Source organism: Lissotriton helveticus, chromosome 1_1, assembly GCF_964261635.1.
Source record: "Lissotriton helveticus chromosome 1_1, aLisHel1.1, whole genome shotgun sequence".
NCBI lineage: Eukaryota > Metazoa > Chordata > Amphibia > Caudata > Salamandridae > Lissotriton > Lissotriton helveticus.
Genome location: NC_136057.1, coordinates 262,953,391 through 262,970,509, shown reverse-complemented (window position 1 = coordinate 262,970,509; position 17,119 = coordinate 262,953,391).

The following is a 17,119-nucleotide window of genomic DNA, read 5'->3' as shown; positions in this document are numbered from 1 at the left end:
GCCCCTGGCTGCGTCTCGGACGCGGACGAGCGCAGACGGGCTGCGTGTCGAGCAGGGCATCCGGTTTTCATCTAAGGGGAAGGACAGCAACTAGATCGCTGACCTCCTCTGGACCGGAAATCGCCTAATCCTCCCTCCACTCAATCAGAATGGCACCCGTGGTGGACCAGGGAGGGGCGACGGAAGCCAAGGAACAAGTAGAGAGGGGGTCTAATGAGGTAAAACGACCTATAGGTCAAGAGGTATTTAAAAAAATATTTCAGGAGGTTGTGCAAATATGTGCTGAGCTGTATCGTCTACATTAACAACATCCTGATTTATTCCAAGGATGTCCCGCGAAGACATCAGCCATGTTCATGCTATCCTGCAGCAGCTACAACTACATGGCCTATATGTCAATCTGGAAAAAAGCGTGTTCCACACTACCCTGGTTGAATTCCTGGCACATCCTGACCCCTGCAGGGATCGAAATGGACACAAGTAAGGTCGAAGCCATACTGTCCGTTGGCAGTTGCCTTGTTAGGTAAAAAAAGTCCAGAGGTTTATGGGGTTGGCAAACTATTATCGAAGCTTTATCAAGGGTTTTTCTAACATTATTACTACCATCACTAGTCTACTACGCAAGGGGGTAAAGTTCTTATGGGACCCCAAGGCCGAAAAAGCTCTTCAGGACCTAAAGAATAGGTTTACAAGCACTCCCGTCCTAAATCACCCAGAACCTGAGCAGCCCTTCATAGTAGAGGCCGATGCCTCACAGAATGCCTTGGTAGTTGTGTTGCCACATCAAACGCTGAAACAGGCCTGCTGCATTCTGTGACCTTTTATTCCCAAAAACTACAACCAGCGGAATACAACTACACAACTCCTGACTGAGGACTACTAGCCATCAAAGCAGCATTTGAAGAATGGCGTCATTATCTTACGGGCGCCCGACACCCATTGACCATATAGACCGACCACAGGAATCTACAGTTCCTCCACTCTGCTTGGGCTCTTACTTCCAGACAATTGAGGTGGACCCTGTTCTTCAACGAGTACAATTTCCTGATCACCAGTTGCCCAGGATAGGAAAACGCCAGAGCAGACTCCCTATTCAGGTTGGATGAAACCGAAGAAGAGGCAACAAAAGCTGAACCTGTGTCCATCCTCCCTGAGCGCTGTTTTCAAGGGGTGGTCCTTTCCGCCTCCTTCTTGTCCCGGTTACATGAAGATAACAAACTAAAAGAACCGGATGAATGGATCAGTGATCTCACAGGGATTACTGCACAAGACGGTTTTCTATACAAAGAAGACTGTTACTACCTTCCTTTGGCAGACCATCGGCAACAGGCTCTGTACATGTGCCACGATCACCTCTTGTATATTCGTCCAGTATACCATAAAACCATGAACCTCTTACACAGACACATCTGGTGGCCATCTATGGACACCGATGTTCACTCCCACATAGCCCCTTGTTCCATCTGTGCTCAGGGAAAGATCCAGTGCAGACCCACTGTTTAGTTATTGAACCCTATTCCAGTGCCTCCGTATCCTTGGCACACCGTATCAATGGACTTCTTGGTCAAACTACCCAGGCCCAAGATGGGGTATACCACCATTCTCATCATTGTGGACTATCTGACGAAAATGACACATTTCGTATTGTTAAGGAATCTGCTGTCAGCGATAGAACTAGCTTTGATCTTCATAAACAAGGTAGTACGGTTGTCACTACTCCCGCCCCCATCCTCGTGAAGGAGCGCTTGTGTTTCCTCTGCCATTGCGGAATGCGCAGGAGCGTGTAGCCGGCCAAAACACTTCCCCACACTCGCGCAGGAGCGCTTTTGTTCTCTGCCATTGCGGCACGCACAGGAGCGCGTGGCAACCTAAAGCACTTCCCCACACTCGTGCAGGAGCGCTTGTGTACTCTGCCATTGAGGCACGTGCAGGAACGTGTAGCCGCCTAAATAACGTCATTACACTCGCCTAGGAGCGTTTGTGTTCTCTGCCATTGCGGCATGCACAGTAGCGCAGGAGCATGTAGCTGCATATACTTTAGCCCACACGCAGGAGTGCTGGTGTGTTTGTCCCCTTTGTGCAGTAGCGTGCTGTCACAACACTGTTTGTACACTTGCGCAGGAGCGCTTAAGGTTAAGTTTCTTATCACTTTGGCTCTCAGTGGATTACCAGGTTACGAGATCTGTGATATCTAAGACGCGCTGGAGCTCCCACAAGCTGCCTTCCTGTTTGTCCTGTTCACCTGTACGAGAAGACTTCTCATCTCTGCTGATCCTTACATTCTCCAGGTGACTATATGCTCCTTAGCAGTGCCTCTATTGGTGGTGTGTGAGTTATATGTGTAGTACCCCGGGAGAGGGGAGGGCGGATGCACTAATCCATGTGGTTTATCCCTTGTCCAGACAGTAATTCCCAGGAGGGTTCCCCCAGCATCAGTGGGCGTACCCAAACAGGTCTTCACATTATAATCTCCACTCCACGCTTCTAGGATTTCTTCCCCATCCCATCCTTGCCCTGGTCAGTCTACATTCCTTTACTAGAGAAAGGTGGGGGACGGTGGAGGTTGTTCACGTCCCCCCTGTGAGATTACTCCGCAAGTAAATAACAGTAAGACTTGTGTGGTCCTGACACTTGCATGCTGAATCTAGGTCATGCAGCTGTCTGACATCCCTTGAGGGGTGTCATCCTCGGAGCAGAGACAGGGTCCTTCATTTTCTTCCTTCAGGTGAGGGGGTTGGTTCTTCCATAATGGATTCTTGGCTATATACATCTATACCTATTCACATATACATGCCACCCTACATATATAAAGCGAAACAAAAGGGGATGATGAACGGAGCGTTTGAGCAAATCAAACATTCACCCCCAGTCAACTGATCAGGGTTTAATCCACCACCATTCTTTAGCCCACTCAGCCACCCCATTTCAGACATGGCTATATGCAAATCAGTCTCACCCTGTGCCTCATGGGAACAATACAGCCCGAACTGCCAAGCCATGTCTTCCATGGACCGGAAACAAGCATCCTGGGACCGGTTTCGGATTCATAATCCTCATCAGCCAGGCTATCTTGAATCCAGTGGCATAGTGAGCAAGGGACTCACGTCTGAGCATACCCTGCCACACTTAGGGCGAACAAAGCGAAACAAAAGGGGATGATGGATGGAGCGTTTGAGCAAATCAAACACTCACCCCCAGTCAACTGATCTGGGTTTAATCCACCACCATTCTTTAGCCCACTCAGCCACCCCATTTCAGACATGGCTATATGCAAATCAGTCTGACCCTGTGCCTCATGGGAACAGTACAGCCCGAACTGCCAAGCCATGTCTTCCATGGACCGGAAACAAGCATCCTGGGACCGGTTTTGGATTCATAATCCTCATCAGCCAGGCTATCTTGAATCCAGTGGCCAAGTGAGCAAGGGACTCACGTCTGAGCATACCCTGCCACACTTAGGGCGAACAAAGCGAAACAAAAGGGGATGATGGACGGAGCGTTTGAGCAAATCAAACACTCACCCCCAGTCAACTGATCTGGGTTTAATCCACCACCATTCTTTAGCCCACTCAGTCACCCCATTTCAGACATGGCTATATGCAAATCAGTCCACCCTGTGCCTCATGGGAACAGTACAGCCCGAACTGCCAAGCCATGTCTTCCATGGACCGGAAACAAGCATCCTGGGACCGGTTTCGGATTCATAATCCTCATCAGCCAGGCTAACTTGAATCCAGTGGCCAAGTGAGCAAGGGACTCACGTCTGAGCATACCCTGCCACACTTAGGGCGAACAAAGCGAAACAAAAGGGGATGATGGACGGACATATATAGGCATGATGTGCATTATAGTATGCAAGTACTACTGTCTTATCTGAACGGTATATGTTCATCTTCAGAGCACTATGGTAGAAAAGTATCTACTGTTTACTACAGTAGTACTTGCAATTTCTTTTGTATGCGCCTGTGTCCTGATTGTCACAGCAAATGAGTTTTACACAAGATAGACGCTGTACCAATAAATACTTATTGAAACATCCTAATCGCCATCCTGTGTATTTTGTGGAATAAATAAGCATGAGTGACTTCGCAAAAAGTAATGTACTGTTTTCCATGATCCCTGAGGAATCACGGTTGTCAATGTCGGTGGTTTCTAGAAACTACCTACACCACTGTAAGATACATGGAGGTGGTAGTGGCACTGTAAAGCTAGCTGATTTTAAGGCTGACGTATCCTGTGGGGGCGTCTGGAATCGGTTTGGACACAAAGCTCACAGTTTAGGTCATCCAAAATGCCCAGGTCCTGCGGATTCCTAGGAACTACACGACAACACAGAACAAGATAAATCGCACACCAATTTAGAAATGTAAATTACAATATAATAAATACATCAATTCCAAAATACTAAAAATTCAATCAGTAGAACCAGAATTATGCAATTTTAAAGGCCCTCTTTAAGGGTCTGGGACTCAGGTGGTACCACTTGGGAGGGCAGAACTCACAGTTAGCACAGGTCAAGTGCTGGGTTCAACATGGGGTAAGTGTTAGAACTGGGGGTATTTAATTGGCTAAGCTAGCTGTCCAAATAGGCACCTTTGCTTCTAGTCAGGGAAAGGAGGGACACACTGCACGAGCAGCCTGGCTTAACTCCAAGGCAATGTGTAAAGTATTTGTAACCACACTCCTAGTAACACAATGATAACACCAAAAATGCACACCCCACTGATTTAGGAAAATAGCAGTATTTTTATCAAAAAGAAATACGATGAGACCAAACAATACAAATATCAAGCATATGCGTATTCATAATATTTCATTGGCCCGGTTATTAGGCCAACAATCACTTGTAGGTTCTTGCGGTATTAATGAACAGTTCATGATGATCTAATGCAGTCCTAATGCAATGCTATGCAGTTCGTAATGCAGTATGTAATGTAGAAATAAGACAGTCCTTAATGCAAGTACTAATGCAGTTCGGAAAAGCAAGTAATGATGCAGGTCGTAATGCAATTACTAATGTGGATCGTAAAAGCAAGTATTACTGCAGTTCGTAGTGCAAGTACTAATGCGGAATGTAAAAGCAAGTAATAATGCAGTTCGTAGTGCAAGTACTAATGCAGATCGTAAAAGCAAGTAATAATGCAGTTCGTAGTACAAGTACTATTGCGGATTGTAAAAGCAAGTAATAATACAGTTCGGCACTGATCACAGTGCTAGTGAAGGTCTCTATGCCACTCTTGGCTGACTCGTGGTCAGAGATTGCCAAAATATGCCCCCGTTACTGTTATGAAGGAAACAAAGTGCAGATCCACAATCCGACCCCAATACTGCCTCTCCTCTGCGAGTACGGGCCGTGATACTGACTTGAGCGGAGTCTCACACTGCAAAGATGGGAAAGGCAGAGAGCCGGCCGTCTCTCGTAGCATGCACTCTACCCCAGGCGGCGACACACGCACGCTCACTGAGCATTACCTTGGGGGGGTGCAGTCGCTCTCTCCTCTCCTCGTGGCCTGCTCCTCGCAGTGAGAGTCGAGCTACCAGGCGACAGTCTCACAGCTGATCGGCTCCCAGAGCGTCTCTGTTGATCTTGGGCAAAGGACCTCAGACCTACGATGGTGAAGGTTCACAGGTGTCTCCTTGGCAAAGGCAGGCTTGAGCCGGCGGCAGTGATTACTCACGGCGTCCCCTTGGGACGATGGTCCCGGTCGATGGCAATAACGATCAAAGCACCTCTGGTCACGCTGTCGATCGAAGCAAAGTGGAAGACTGCTCCGGGGCACATAGTCATGGGGCAATTCTCACAAAAGTCTCAGGCTGCAAAAAACACACGCACACAGCATCACTGAGACACACTTGGAAACTTTGATGTTGCTGAATTTCCACAACAGGGAGCCAGCTTCTCTCGGGCCCTTGGAGATATGTTACTTTAGGACACAACACACAGCAAAGTCCTTTCATGCAGGGGGACACAGCACACAGCAAAGTCCCTTATCTCCTCCTTAGTCAAATCAGCAAACTGCAGGCCAGCCCCAGAACACACGACAAGGACAGTCTTACTCTTCAGTCTCTTCAGCTGTTCTTCTTTGGCAGAGGTTCCTCTTGATCACAAAGTAGTTTTAATCCTTTTTCAGGCTTGAGTTCAATCTTCCGTTCTGGGGTTTCACCTCTCACATTTATACCCCTAAATGCCTTTGAAGTCTTTGTGTTCAGGGGGCTCTGAGCTCAGTCCAAACCAGACCTGGGTGTCTTCCTGCTAGTTCACACCTTCTTTCTTTGATATTCATGGTCTGGGCCTCAGACACTCAGCAGGAGGTGGAGCCATTCTTTTGTGGCAGCAGCACAGCCCTGTTCGCATCAAATGGGCTACTCCTCCCACCACACCAAATGCAGGCCAGCCTGTTGCTGTCCCACCTACTCCTCCCTGGTGTCAGGACACTTCCCAGACCCTGTCACATCAAAACCCTGACACTCAATACACAACCAGGCAGAGGCACCCAGGATGGTTAGGACAAGAAACCAGCCACTTCTAAAAGCATGGTTTCTAAACACAAAATTCAAAAACCAGCTTCACAAACAGATGTGTAATTAAATACTGAGTTCAGGCACACTAAACTCAATGTCTCCATTGTATTCCTATTGGAATTCATGCTGGAAACATGTGACACAGCATTCCCACATTCTGTCCTATGGGCAAGATGGCCTTGCAACAGAGAAAAATTAATTTAGCAGTATTTCACTGTCAGGACATGGTACACACCTCAGTGCATGTCCTACCTTTACCATACACTGCATCCGCCCAGGGGAGTATCTTGGGACAACTATAGGAGTGCCTGATATGCGTAAAAAGAGAAGGGTAAGGTCTGGCAAGTGGGTGTACTTGTCAGGACAACAAGGCAGTTAACAAACTGCGTGCAGGCACTCAGTGGCAGGCCTAAGATCTACTTTTAGGGCTTCTTTTGTGGGTGGCACAATTAGTGCTGCAGGCCCACTAGTAGCATTTGCATTACCAGCCCTGGCACACATAGTGCACTTTACTAGGGACTTTAGTAGTAAGACAAACATACCAATTATGAACAACCAATTACCATAACACTTTATACAGGGAGCACTTGCACTTTGACACTGATCAGCAGTGGCAAAATGCCCAAAGCATCTAAGTCGGCAACACAATGTCAGAAAAAAGATCTAGGAGGAAGGCAACAAGTTTAACGAACTTTAGCCAAAAAGGGCCAAGTTCAACAGTAAGCTTGTTTTAGGCATTCAATCAGGGGACCAGCCTATTGGCCCTTAGAGTGACTCTGCTAGTCCTAGATGCAAGCTGCAGGTCCAGTCCTTCTCACTCATGCAGAAGGGCAGCAGGACAGCAGGAAGCACAGCTGGGCAGGCAGTTGGTTGGCAGTCCTCATATTAGCAAAGCAACAAAGCAGTACTTCTTCTGAGTATTCCACAGGTCCAGATGTGCACTGAAGAGTTAGTGTCTGGTGTCCATTGTCTGTACCTAGTGCTCATTTTGCAGTAAGAGAAGGCTCTGGAGTTTTCCACATCAAAAGTGCTTGGAAGTATGTGCCTCCTTGCCCTGGCTCCAGGTTGTTTAGGTCACAATTGGCTAGTGTCAAACCCTTAGTGAGTTTGCCTAGGCAGAGCCTTTCTTCTGTTATGTTATGCAATGTTGATTTGTGTAGTGCACTAATCACCCCGGGGAGTATCGAGGCACTTGGGAAGGTGTTTGGCCCCCAACGTGCTTTTACAAAGAGCCAGGCCTTAAGCTTCTTGCAGAGCTCAAGAAATGCAGACCAGGCACTAATGTTTTAAGGAAGGTTATTCCATCCCTTGGGTGCGATGTAGGAGAATGAGAAACCTCCAGTTTTTCTTTTACAGATGCAGGAAATGTGTGCAAGTGAGAGTAAGGCAGTGAGTAGGTGTATGGTGGGTTGTCAAAAATGTATGCTGCTGTTCAGTTATTCTGTTTGTGTGTAGTGTAGGGCTCTGCATGTGTGCATATGAAGTTTGAATTGGCTGCACTTATGAATGCGGAGCCAGTGAAACTTCCTCAGGTCCAGTATGATGTGGGTGTTGCGTAGGAGGTCAAGTGTGAGTCTTGCAGTGGTGTTCTTATGGGAGTTATAGGAGTTGTATGGAGATTTCAACACAGAGTGTTGCTGTAGTCCAGACTGCTGGCGATGAGTGCTTGTGTGAGGATCTTTTTTTTTTAGAACTTTATTTTTGCAATTTTAGTGGTCATACAGTTTACAACAGAAATGCAGGAACGTTACACAGGTTTTTCACAGGCACGGTTCACAAATAATATAGGAAAGGAGAAAGAAAAAAAAAAAGAAAAAAAAAAGGATACAGTACATTCCGACCAAAACACATCAAGGCGGGCATAACCCGCAAATGAAGCTTGGCAGCCAAGTGAAGTACGTAGCACATTGAATCCCCCATCCTGCGCATCGCAGATCCCAAGAGTCTCTAACAATTCAAATGGTCACATTGGATCACCCGGGCAGTCTCTACAGTCAGGCCTAGAGTCGCAGCCTGATATGCGAAGGTGAACCAAACATCAATAGTGTCCCTCCCCATCTCTCAATAACAGCATACATTGGCATCTCGCACAAGCCCAATGTCGTTGTAGACATCTGAATGGTCGGGTGTGGTGTTAGGTGGGTGTCCCCTCCACAGCGACTGCAGCTTCCCTAGTAAGATAACCCCTCAATGGAGCCCAAATGTCACACGGTCTAGAAGCAATCGGCAATAGTTCCGAATAAGTATTCAATTGATCTTGACAATATATTAAATCATTCATCCAGTCCTTAAATTTAGGGGCTCTGCCTCTGCCCCAGCGACACGCCACTTTCCTTTTGGCCACCAGAAGGGCCAGCGCAATAAATCTGCGATGTGCCGCTTGTATGGGCTCTACGTATCCCAGTAGCGCCAGAACCGGGGAGGGATGTATTGTAGTGTGTGTCATTTCAGAAAGTGCGTTTATCACCTGGATCCAGTATTGGTTTACTGTGTCACACGCCCAGGCGAGATGTAAGAAGTCCGCCCCAGAGGCATGACATCTGTCGCAGTCATCCGTTGCTCGAAGCTGCAGTCTACACATTCGAGCTGGAGTGTAGTATAGGCGGTGTATGAATTTATAGTGTATGATTCTGTGTCTGCTACTAGCCGAGATGCGTTCCGTGTGTTGTAGGGAGAACATCCATTGCCTGTCCGTGAGAGGGCTATCAAGCTCTTGATCCCATTTGATTCTAGCTGGCAGATCTGCGTAGTCCATTTGCGTGTGCACTGCCCTGTAAATTGTCGATACCAATCTATATGGAGCCTCTAGTTGGAGTACGGTCTGCAGGGGGGCCAACACCTCCGGTTCCCGGGGGAAGTCAGGTGTGAGGACTTTCACACCTTGACGGAGCCGGATGTACAAAAACACCTCAAGTGGAGTGGGTTGTGTCTCTGCATAGAATTGCTCCATGGTGCGGAACAGTCCTTCATGGTATAGATCCCCCCAGGTCACGAGTCGTAATTTTTGTAACAGTTTGCGGAATCCCTGTTCCTGCAATAGAGGCATTTCCGGGTGATAGCTCAGCGGTAATGACGGAGCATATAATACCGCCTGGCCCATTTTAGCCAGTATTTGGGCCCATGCAGTGGTCGTGCTAAGCACTGTTGTAGGCGTTTTGTCCCTGCCGGAGACCACCGCGTAAAGTGCACCATCTATAGGAATAGGGTGGGCTAACCAGTGTTCCGCGGCTAACTGGGGCATGTACCTGGGCTGGTGCACCCAAAAATAGGCATAGTGGGCTTGTGCTGCCTGATAGTACAGCTCAAAATTGGGTATTCCGAAGCCTCCATGTGAGTAGGGGCGTGTCAGGGTGTCCCATTTGAGCAGAGGCGATTTCTCTCCCCATACTAGCTAGATGAGTTCAGAGCGAAGCTGGCTAAAAAAGGATCTACCCGGATAAAATGGGATGTTTAAAAAGAGGTACAATAATTTCGGAAGGATTACCATTTTTATCAGGAAGGCCCTGCCTGCCATCGATAAAGGCAAGGTGATCCAACGCGCCACATTATCCATTATGCGATTCATGGCAGTGCCATAATTGGCGCGCATAAGTGCATCTCTGTCCTTCTCTATGTGGATCCCAAGATATTTAAAATCACCTTCGCTCCAGGTAAGAGGAAAGTCTAGGTCAAACCGCTTAGTAGAAGGCGTAAGCGGAAAGATGCAGGACTTACTCCAATTAATCTGGACCCCTGACAGTCTACCAAACCTCACAAATTCTCTGAGGATGGGATTGAGATTTACGCAAGGGTTTCGGATGTATAATGTGATATCATCAGCATACAACGAGATTAGGATTTGTCGTTGAAAGCATCGGAGCGCACTGTCATTATGATGTTGTCTCAGTTTAGCGGCCAGGGGCTCCGTGGCAATCGCAAAAAGGAGAGGTGAAAGGGGGCATCCCTGTCTCGTCCCCCTCGTGATGGGGAATGCGGCAGACAGTTTACCATTAATAAGGGCTGTGGCCATAGGGCGTTCATACAGGAGTTGAATCCAGGCTGTGAAAATCGCCGGGAATCCCATTCTCTCTAACACTCGGAACAAATAGTCCCATTCCAGGGAGTCAAACGCCTTGGTGGCGTCAAGGAAGACGGCCGCCATGGGCAGATCTTCATGCACCGAGTTTAAAACTGAAAAGAAGGTACGCAGATTATGGGAGGTAGCCCTGCCAGGGACAAATCCAGACTGATCCGGGAGTATCAAATTGGGAAGTAGAAGGCTGATGCGGTTAGCAACGAGCTTGGCTAGCACCTTAACATCGCTATTCAGTAAGGACAGAGGGTGGTAGGAGTCACACATATGTTGTGGCTTGCCTGGCTTAAGGAGAGAGATAATAAGAGCAGTTCGCATTGAGGGCGGTAAGTGGCCCACCTCCAGGGCATCTTCATATACCTCTCGGAGTACGGGGGCCATAAAATCGATGTAAGTTTTGTAGAATTCAATCGGAATTCCGTCCAATCCCATGGCTTTCCCTGACTGCATTCCCATAATTGCATCCCGCACCTCATCTAACTCAAAAGGCGCACTCAGGAAAGCTCTTTGGGCCTCACTAAGCCAGCCCAGCGATACGTCTGCTAGATAATCCTGTAATTGCAGTTCTCCTACTCTAGAGGAGGTATAGAGAGCGCCATAGTGGGAAACAAAGGAGTTGAGGATCTGTGTCATGTCCCGAACCACCACCCCATCAGGACCCTCTATCTCAAGTTTGATATTGGGCTCGCGCATCAATTTCTTCGTGGAGGCGAGAGCCTTCCCAGGTCGTTCGCCTTCACCGTAGCGGCGAGCAGTCCAGTGCTTGCCCCGGAATTTCGATTCTCTTGCCGCTTCAGTCGTGTATTCAGATGCTTGTGTGAGGATCTGTTTGGTGTTCTGAGGCAGCCATTTAACAATATTTCGCAGAATGGTAGGATGTGATAGCAGGAGGTGCACACTGAGTTGATTTAAGCCATCAAGTTGAGCTTGTTGTCTAGGATGATCCCTAGATTTCTTGCATGCTCTGTGGGTTTTCTTCCGAGCTCCGAAGGCCACAAGTTGGAGTTCCATGGATTGGTCTTGCTGCCAAAGACCAGTGCTTATGTTTTGTCAGTGAAGAGATTCAGGTGATTGGCTCACATCCATTCTTCTGCCATGGTCATCCATTTGGTGAACTTGGTTCTCGTGTCGGTTGTCTTGTCTGTCAGGGAGCGGATGAGTTGGGTATCATTAGCATTGCATAGGACGGTGATTTCTTGTGATGAGATGATGTTAGTGAGCGGTGTCATATATATTTTGAAAAGGATGAGGAAGACCCCTGTTTGACTCCACGTGTGAGTTTCTTGGTCTCTGATGTGAAGGGTGGCAGCCTTACCTTTTGGGTTCCTCTGTGAGGAAGTAACAGATCCTTTTGTGATGCTATTACAATCGTATTGAGTATTCTGATGAGAATTTTACAAGAGAGAGACAGTGTCAAAGGCTGTAGAGAGGTCAATCAGGATGATTGCTGCTGTTTCTCTTCCATACAGGATGATTTGAATCAGTCGGTACTTGCACCAATTGCTGTTTCGGTGCTGTGTTTCTTTCTGAATCCTGATTGCATGTTGGCTAGAAGATGGTGACATTCAAGGTAGATTGTTAATTGTTTGTTGATGGCATTCTCAATCACTTTCTCTGGGTGGGAAATGGGGAGACAATTTGATATTGCTGAGTTGATTCTGGTCAGCTGTGGACTTCTTGAGAAGGGCATTGATTTTTGCAAGTTTCCATTCATCAAATAATGTGGTATATGTGATGGTGGTGTTGATGATTTTGGTCAGGGTGGTACTGATTGATGATGTTCCCAGGCTGTAGATGTGGTGAGGGAATGGGTCCATTGGGGCTCCCGAGGGGACGGTCTACATGATTTCTGTTATCTTGTTTCTGGTGAGATGGCTGTCAGTCAGTAGGCCATCTTGGTTGAAGGTGAGTAGGTTAGAGATAATTTATTTTGAGGGTTGGGTTATTGGGTGAAGTTCCTGTAGATGTTTGCAATTTTACTGTGAAAGAAGGTGGATAGGTTGTCGCCGGGTTGCTGTAAGGCAACAATGTGGTTGACAGTGACTAAGGGTGAATTAAAGTCCTTAATGATAAAGAGGATCTCCATGTAGCTGTCGATCCCCAAGTTCTGTTATCGTGGTATCTCTTATTTGCCGGTAATATGATCTGAGTGCAACCTTATAGGTAGTTGTGCGCATTGCTCTCCATTTTCTTTCTACCTGTTTATAGTTTTATTTGGTGTCTCATTGGTTTTCTGATGGGTGGGGGAGCTGGGAGAAGGGTTGGAATTGCTGAGTTGTTTCTGGTTGGCTGTGGACTTCTTGAGAAGGGCGTTGATTTCTGTAAGTTTCCATTCATCAAGTAAAGTGGCACACATGATGGAGGTGTTGATGACATTGGTCAGAGTGGTGCTGATTGTTGTTGGTCCCATGTTGTAGGTGTGGTCAGGGCATAGGTCCTTTGGGGCCTCTGAGTGGATGGTACACATGATTTCTGCTATTTCGTTTGTGGTGAGGTGGCTGTCGATTAGGTGACCATCTTGGTTGGTGGTGAGTAGGTTAGAGATACGTTCTTTGGGGTTTGGGTTGTTGTGTAAAGTTTTCTCAGTAATAAGGTTAGTAAATGTGGTTCATGGTCCTGGTGGTCCGCAGGCAAGCGCTCATTTCAGGGTGACGTTTTGGGAGATTTGCAGTTTGAAATGCAGGTGGTCTATGAATGAGCTGGTGTTCTTTGTGAATGTTGTGCATTTGATGGATTCCTTGTAGAGGATGGCGAATCCTACCTCTGACTTGTGAAGGCAGTATTGTTAAGAGATCTTGTAGCTTATGAGGGGTCGAGCCAGGTCTTGTGATGAAAGGGATGTTGGGAGCATCATTGCTCAGCAGGTCCCATATTTCAGTTGTGTTTTTTCTGTGTGATTGTGTGTTGAGAAGCATGCATGTGAGTGGGTATTGACGTAAAGTTTTGCTGTAGCATGTGGTGTAGGGTGGGAGCATAGGCATTGTTGATGCTTGTTGGTGTATGTGTTGGTAGGGGTGTGGGTGGGTGGCTGCTGTAGAATCAGCAGTGGGTGCAAGTGAATGTTCCTACCATGGTGTGAGGCATGAAAGCAGTTGGGGTAACTGGGTCCAGAGCCTAGTGAACTAAGGAGTGCTGCATTGTATCGCTGAGAAGTGATTGGACTGAGTGCAGTCCAGGCATTGATGAAAGTATATTGGCTTGACTCTCTCTTACCTACTGCGGCCCCACTGCACGCACATCCATGTTGTAGCTGCCATTAAGTAGGTCCTGGTAGGGGACAGAAGTGCAGGGTACCAAGATATCATTTCCTGTGCTCATGAGTGATAGGAAATTAAGGGGCATTTTACCAACAAGTAGCGATATTTATCGCTAAATAGGCTTAGGGACGACTTTTGTTATCGCTGAGCATCGCCGGAATTTATCTCTGAGATAATGTGCTATTACCACGTTTATCTCCAAAGCGATACATTTATCCGGCGAATGCGCGTAATGCGTGAATATCGCTGAGAATACAGCGATATTCACGCATTAGCGACAAAATGCTCTTAGCCATGTTATCCACCTCCCATTGGATAACATGGCTAAGTATTTGGAGATATTTGCGCTTAGCGCAAATATTTCCATCGCTACGCCTGCCTTGCTAATAGGCGATAGCGATGTTAGCGACTGTTTTCAGTCGCTAACAGTTTGGGTACAGCCACTTTGCATGTCATTAGCGATAAATATCACTAACATGCAAAGCGGTTCCCAAACCGCTCGCTATACCCTAAAAGCTGTCGCTAACTGCTGTTAGTGACAGCTTGCTAATAGGGCGATAGAATTATCGCCGCTTAGCAGCCGAAAACGGCTGCTAAAGTGGCGAAAATTGCCTATCGCCACCCTTCATAATATGCCCCTAAGTTCCTCCGATTGGCTTCTACTTTTAAAGATGGTATTTCGGGGTAAACCAGAAATGTTATGTCCTGTCCAAATAGATTATAGGAAATTTAGGATACCACTTCCTGTGCAGGTGGATGATAGGAGATTCATTAATGTCACTACCTGTGCGGGTGAGTGATGGGAAATTAAGTTCTCTTGCTTGGCTTCTTCCTGTAAAGACTTTAAAGTAGGTTTTTGTGGGAAAACTAGTAATGTAATTTCATGTGTAGATGGATGATGGCAAATTTAAATGTGCAAGTGTGGTAGGTGACAGCTCCTCCCCTAGTTAAGTTAGAAAGGGCAAGAAGATCACCTTGTGGGGTCAGAATGGCTGTTTATACTTCTCACACATTCTGCAATAGCATGCCTCAGACATGTTTAGCAGACCTATTTAAGTAGGTGGCAAAATAAATGATTCAGACTCTCCAGTAGCTTTAATTTAAAAACCTTGTGTAGCTGTAGTACCACACCATTAGGGACTTACAAGTAAATTAAATATGCCTATGATTGTAAGCCAATTTTAAAATGTTTAAAGGAGAGAACACAAGCATTTTAGCAAATGGTCAGTGTTAGAACTGGGATTTCTGGTTGGCTAAGGCTTACGCCAAAGCCAGGCAGAAACTACCATTCTAGTCAGGGCAAGGTAGTCACACGCCAAGATAACCCCTGCTCACCCCCTTGGTAGCTTGGCACGAGCCAATCACACTCCAGCACCCTCACTGCACACCCATATCAATGTCTAGATGTGGCACTTCCCCACTAGACACGTACATGCCGCATACATCATCACGCAGCATTCAATCTCACGAGTTCGCACATACCAAACTCGAGCCTGTACACCCCACGCATCAGGAACTACCAGGGACACATACATTCCCCATGCATTCCTATGGGAGGGCAGGCCAACCTTACTCCACGCACTTTACCCTGGGACCCAGGGAAAAAGTGCGCCAAGCCAGAAATCATGAACGCCAGGTCGCCATCAAAAGCAAAAAGTTAAGGGGTGAACCAGCCCAAAAGGCCCGGGTCCAACAGTCAGCAGTAGTAAAGTACACAGAGTTCAACAAAATTGAAACCAGTAAAAATAGGGGTAGTGAAGGCAGAAGGTTTGGGAGAAGACCACCCCAAGACTGACAGGTCTAACACTTAGGCAGGGCTTTACTGGCCATAGCAGACATCAAGCATTTGCCCAGGAGGCTGGAAGGGTGTTGCTCAGTTTTGGAGTGGGGGGCTGTTTTTCGAGCGGTGGAGACCAGTTTTGTTACTGGGGGCCGGTTCTCAACATCAAATATATTGCTATTACCTACGGATAATGTATCCGGTATTTATCTCACCAGAGCACGTTTTTTGATTATTATATAATATGTTCATTCATAACAACAGAGGTTCTGTGGAACTGGCTTAATTCACACTTGGCGAGCAAACTTTGCACTTTTCAAGTACGTTTCAAACAAAAAGATTTTTTTGATTATGCAAAAATAGCATTACTCATATTGACACATCTTGCATATAGGATTTACGCTGTGTGTTCATCTTTTGATAATTTTTTACTGCACAAACAGATGACACTTGGCCTTTGAACATCAGGGTCACAAAGCCACACCACACCAAAATATGTTTTGAATGAGCGTGTTCATTAGCATACATTGCATCGCTACGGTCATCATTATTAACGCTATATACATGTGGGGAAGCCTGTTGACAGGATTATCTCTGAATCATTATGATTTAGACGCATGTGTTGTCAACATGAGCACTTTTTGAATGGGTAAAATGTTTGATGGATAGCGCAGTGATAATGGTGCATGTCACAGGATACTTTGATATGAGGCCAGTTTTCCCATGAGGATTTGTTAGGTTAATGGAACACGTTTTTAATAAGCATTCAGTGAATGGTTAGTGGACATGCTCATACCCAATGCCATTAACGTGAATTGTTGATTTTCCTTTTTGCAACAGGATGTGACATGACTTTAATTCAACCATCATCATTAAAGTAAATAGTTGATTTACCTTTTTGCAACAGGATATGACACGTGTTTATGACTGTGAATTGAACGTTTACAATATACATGTTTAACCCCTTCGCCGCGGGGCAAATTCCACCGCGGTGCGAGGGGGGCGGGATTGGGCGTGGTTCTCCCGTACACAGGATGGCTCCCGTCCGTCATAAATCACGGTGGTCATGTGCTCATGATGGCCAAGAGCCGTCCGAACTCCGCCCACTGATTAATTCTCTCTTACAGGCGGGAAGTTAATACCGCATGGGCAGAGCGGCCATCATGAACACACGCCTACTGTGACTCATGACGGCCGGGAGCCATCATGAGCACTCAAGGAGTTAATACACTGGATCCTACGGTTGTTTTGTTGAGAAGTAATGTCATGAGAAGCCACATCAGATGCTTTGAGTATATACCGATGTGTGGCCAGTTGAACTTAGATTGAATAACAAATACAAAAGTATGAGCTGATGAAACTAACAATGTGATACATAATGTTGGTGGATTATGTTTGAACAAATTTAATTTTTTTCATTTTTTTCATTCTGTAGCATAAATGTACTCCTGATGAAATGACAATGATGTCTGAAATGTATTGAGGATC